The sequence below is a fragment of the Nicotiana sylvestris genome, chromosome 2 (genome assembly GCF_000393655.2).
Source record: "Nicotiana sylvestris chromosome 2, ASM39365v2, whole genome shotgun sequence".
Taxonomy (NCBI): Eukaryota; Viridiplantae; Streptophyta; class Magnoliopsida; order Solanales; family Solanaceae; genus Nicotiana; species Nicotiana sylvestris.
This window is the reverse complement of record NC_091058.1, coordinates 215,338,964-215,344,963: the sequence shown is the minus strand read 5'-3', so window position 1 is coordinate 215,344,963 and position 6,000 is coordinate 215,338,964.

Genomic DNA, 6,000 nt, shown 5'->3' with positions numbered 1-6,000 from the left:
ACGGCCTGTCCCGAATTCTAAGTGTTTTAATATATATATAGTTAGAGGGCCCCGCAGCTGTGTACATTTTTGTTTGACGAGGCTCGTCTCGTTCTACTTTTAAAAGGAATTCGCGACGTCATGGATATGCCTCTCGGACCACGTCACAATCAATGTACCCGTGATTAGAAATACATTTCGAATCCGTCGAGATTTGGATTTGGGTCACATAAATGTGCACCCGAGTTTAAGAAGGTAGGGTTTATTAAAGCGTATCCTAAAGAGACTAACGTGTTGTTATTTTAGGAGGGTTGTGAGATTTGCTAAACAACCCGTCCCGGAAACTAAATGCTTCAATAATATACATTTAACAAGGGCCCCACATCTGCGCGTTTTGTTTATTTTTCATCGAGGCTCATCTCGTTCTTATTTTTAAAAAAAAGGATATCCTATAGCAACTATGTTTCTTGTCATGTTTGTCTCTATCAATCGAAAGCAGTAGATAGTCCTAATTAATTAATGCTTGCAAGTTATTTATAACAGAATTCGGAAATGCTTAAAATCAGGGACGAGGCTGCGTGCACAGTCAGTCGAATAAATAATCATGGGCCCAAATCCAACCCATGCGTGATGGGCCAAACCTGGGCCACTGCTTGCTCGAAGCAGGCCTGCTTGGCCTGTTGTGACCTGAACTCGACCTTAACGGGGTTTATATTACAAATTTTATGTTCTTTGTCTTAACAGGTGATTTATTAGTTGTATGAGACCATTAATCAGAAAAGGAAGAACTTAACCCCTTGTGTACAGTTTTCATGTTTGGCATACGTTACAGCATATACGGCAAAGTAAACTAAATCTGAGATGCAACCTAGTTCATTGAGACCCCTTTTATCTAACAGCTTACATATACAATTATCATTCGATACCCTACATTGACATCAACTAGGCTTGTAAGCTAACTTCAGTATCCCAAAATATGAGCTATTAGACATTACATGACATTCAACACAACAATACATGTATATAAACAACATCTGCAGATCTTCTCTTTTATACTCATTGCTCAAACTTTCGAGTTACATTGGTAGTGTAATTGTGTACCTGGTATAGAGGACAAAGAAGAAAGGAATGATCAGCTGGGAAGTGTGCAGTAAACACAGCAACAACAGATACACAACAACAGCACAGCAACAAACCAACAACCAAAATTGTTTTCCACAGTCCACGAACAACCAACAATAATTCCCAGAACAAAAGAACTAACAGATAGTCGATTAATCCCAGGGAAGAGTAGAGAAACCACAACACTAACAGAGTGTTCAATGCAGCAACACCAACAGTTCAACAACCATAAACAGCTCAGTCAATGCAAGCAACAGAACTTGGCCAAGACAGCTTGACCAAAATGCACTCTTATACAACTTTCAGAGAGTGTTTGGTTGCAATGTTTACTGGAAACTACCTTATGTTTTTCAGTTTTTCTTTGGACTCACTAGACCTCTCTTCAGATTAAAAATCCAGCCTTAAGACTAAAAATTCTACTTTGTTTTCTCTTTTTCTGAAGACTAAAGGTCCAGCACTATTTTAGTTTTCGAATGGCCTATTTATAAGCCAAAGTGACCAAGTGCAGCTAAGCTGCCCTCATCTGCAACTTGCAGTCTGCCCATACCCCTTAAGCCCATGCCTAAACATCTTTTGTGCCAGCCCCTTTGTTCCCCACGCTTGGTTTTTGTTTAATCAAGAGTTATGGGCATCATTTTATTATTCATTTTAAGCACCATACTCTCGTGTCTTGTTCCCCATTGGTATTAGTTTAATCCCAAATTAGTACCCTACTTGTTAGCTTCATTTAAACTAATCATTTTTGTTCTTTTCAAACCCCAGACTACCCTTGTCAACCTTGATTATTACTGCCCCTGCCTATTGCAGCATCAGGGCATTTTTGAACTGACGAAAGTTCAAATTCAAGACTGCCTGGACTGAACCTTTTCAGTCATTTTTACAATGCAAACAAACCATTTCAAACAATGTTGGGGCATTCAGTCAGTGGCAGAGTTCAATTAGTCATGCGACATTATTAGCTCATTCGATTCATTAGTTATAGAAAACTAATCGACGACATTTATCGAGTCGACTATACTAATTATAACAGGTAATAATCAGTCGCTCATATAAACAATACGTTCAGGGACCTAAAGGGCATCAGACAACTTTTGTTCAATTACTGGGGCCTATATAAGTTATTCATGCGACGACTATACTAATCGGACATGCTTATCATAGGATACATTTAAATCATACACAGAAAACAATCGACCAAATAAAAGGTCTTTACAGAGAGGAAAGAAATTAAGAATCTATCAGAAAATAACAAACAATTACCACAAAACAATGCTAATGACTTAATCAGCAATTAATATAAACGAAAAAGGAAAAGAAAACTTACCGAACAAAGTTTGAAATCAAAACGGACCCAAATCAGACTCAACTTTGACCACTTGAGGCCGAACAAATTTTAACCAGGGTGTTCTCACATGAGAACACCTTGGTTAAGATCCATTAAACCTCAAACCCTTATTAAGACCGGCCGGATTCCAAGGCTATTAGTGTTCTAGGTTTTGGATCTTCAGATCTGATTTTTTGGGAGTTGTGGGTAGATTCAGACCAAACCAAGCTTGGTTTGGTCACGAAGAAGGTCAGGGGAGTGTCTGGTATGAAGATGGGGTGGTTTGGCATAGGTCCGGGTTTGACTCAAATCTTCAAATGAAGATTCGAGACGAACGAAAGTGATTCGAGGCAAATGGATAGTAGATCCATGTTCAGGAGAGTGAGGGGGTCTTAGGGTGTTCAGGAGGTGGTCACCGGCGTTCGTGCCGCCGGCTTTAATGGCGAAGGAGACTAGGGCGGCTGCTAGGGTTCGGGGGGTTTCAGGTTTGAGTTTGGGGACGATGAAGGGTGGGGTTGGTATAGGGGGTGCGGGGTATGATAGGAGGCTTATATACTGGGAGGCTGATTGGATCTGAGCCGTTAGATCAGATGATCTCAACGGCTTAGATCTGATGCTGAGAAATGAGACGGGGTCGTTTGATAGTTAAACGGGGTCGTTTGGTTTAAGTGAGGAGTTGGGTCGGATTGGTTCCTGGGTCGGGTTTTGAAACGGGTTACTGATAGTGATCCTGGACCGTTGGATTGGATTGATTGGAACGGCTGAGATGAGCCGCCCTTGAAACGACGTAGTATGGGTATTGAACTACGTCGTTTTGATAACTGGTGAATGGGTCTTGGGCTGGCTGACTTGGACTGGGTCTGAGTGCTGGTTTGGGCCTGCATTGTTTCATTTCTTTTTGGCCCAAACCGATTTTCTTTCACTCTTTTGCTTTTTTTTTTTAAACAAAAAATGAGGTAATAATAAAATAGTGAAATTAAAATCAACAACACTGTAACATTTCCACATAATTATCACAAAAATAAGTTAAATCACAACCTAGAACGAACGACGCACATATATTTATATTTTTTTTGAATTTTCTTTTATCGACACATATTTTTGTATTTTGTTTGATAATGACTAAATGCGAAATGGACAGACCTACAAGCGACTAATAACACATGTCACGAAAACTTGAACAATTGTACAGCGAAACCATTTGTCACTATTTTTATTTTCTTTTGGAGCGATTGCTCGTAAAGCAAAAATCACGTGCTTACAGCTGCCCCTCTTTGCACGAAGACACGAAGGGTTTTCGCGCAAAGATAAAGTGAGCGATTTTTGCCCTTCCGAATACTCCGTGTGAAGCATTTTTTGAAAAAGATTTGACCGAACCTTCGCTTCAGAGGTTTCCTACATATCCCGGGCTGAACAGGAATCAGGTCAATGTAGTTCGGGAAATTTTGGTAGCTGGGACTACTGTGTGACCGTAGTGCTTGCTGTTGTTGTGCGCTGTTGTATGCTGCTGTAGGATGTTACTGCTCAACCGATCTCCCTGTTACATTGCTCTAAAAGGAAAGACAAGAAGCTAAGCTAGACTGAGGATCATGAAATCTTGTCCATCTTCAACTTGTTCTTGCTGCCTTGCTTTCTTGTCGGCTAACGCTTTCCTCCGATGCCTTTATCTTGTGACTTTGGGAGATGACGCTGGTCCTTCGCTGACGTTTGAATGCCAGTTTTCATCACTTTGCTTGATCCGCTGGGGACATGGCTTTCTTCTTTAAATCTTCCAATGGTTTCTTCAGTGGTGTGTTTCTTCATCAGCATCGTCATACTGGGCATGCTACAACGTTCCCAAACTGCTTCTTTTGAGACGCGTTCTTTTTTCCTTTTGAATTGCGCGCTTGCCTCTGCAGTTGTCTGCTTCTTGGTGCTGAGGATTTTATTGTTTCCCGTTTGGGCCTCTCTGTTGTACCCTTCCGTCTTCAGGTGGGGTGACTGATTCCAAAATCTAGAGCTAGATGTATTCCCGCATTATACTGGTGGGCGACCTAGAACTTAAATGTATTCCCGCATTATACTGGTGGGCGACCTAGAACTCAAATGTATTCCCACATTATACTGGTGGGCGACCTAGAACTTAAATGTATTCCCGCATTATACTGGTGGGCGACCTAGAACTCAAATGTATTCCCACATTATACTGGTGGGTGACCTAGAACTTAAAAGTGTTCCCGCATTATACTGGTGGGCGACCTAGAACTTAAATGTATTCCCGCATTATACTGGTGGGCGACCTAGAACTTAAAAGTATTCCCGCATTATACTGGTGGGCGACCTAGAACTTAAATGTATTCCCGCATTATACTGGTGGGCGACCTAGAACATAAAAGTATTCCCGCATTATACTGGTGGGCGACCTAGAACTTAAAAGTATTCCCGCATTATACTGGTGGGCGACCTAGAACTTAAAAGTATTCCCGCATTATACTGGTGGGCGATCTAGAACTTAAATGTATTCCCGCATTATACTGGTGGGCGACCTAGAACTTAAAAGTATTCCCGCATTATACTGGTGGGCGACCTAGAACTTAAAAGTATTCCCGCATTATACTGGTGGGCGACCTAGAACTTGAAAGTATTCCCGCATTATACTGGTGGGCGACCTAGAACTTAAAAGTATTCCCGCATTATACTGGTGGGCGACCTAGAACTTAAAAGTATTCCCGCATTATACTGGTGGGCGACCTAGAACTTAAAAGTATTCCCGCATTATACTGGTGGGCGACCTAGAACTTAAAAGTATTCCCGCATTATACTGGTGGGCGACCTAGAACTTAAAAGTATTCCCGCATTATACTGGTGGGCGACCTAGAACTTAAATGTATTCCCGCATTATACTGGTGGGCGACCTAGAACTTAAAAGTATTCCCGCATTATACTGGTGGGCGACCTAGAACTTAAAAGTATTCCCGCATTATACTGGTGGGCGACCTAGAACTTAAATGTATTCCCGCATTATACTGGTGGGCGACCTAGAACTTAAAAGTATTCCCGCATTATACTGGTGGGCGACCTAGAACTTAAATGTATTCCCGCATTATACTGGTGGGCGACCTAGAACTTAAATGTATTCCCGCATTATACTGGTGGGCGACCTAGAACTTAAAAGTATTCCCGCATTATACTGGTGGGCGACCTAGAACTTAAATGTATTCCCGTATTATACTGGTGGGCGACCTAGAACTTAAATGTATTCCCGCATTATACTGGTGGGCGACCTAGAAAAAGTATTCCCGCATTATACTGGTGGGCGACCTAGAACTTAAATGTATTCCCGCATTATACTGGTGGGCGACCTAGAACTTAAAAGTATTCCCGCATTATACTGGTGGGCGACCTAGAACTTAAAAGTATTCCCGCATTATACTGGTGGGCGACCTAGAACTTAAAAGTATTCCCGCATTATACTGGTGGGCGACCTAGAACTTAAAAGTATTCCCGCATTATACTGGTGGGCGACCTAGAACTTAAAAATATTCCCGCATTATACTGGTGGGCGACCTAGAACTTAAAAGTATTCCCGCATTATA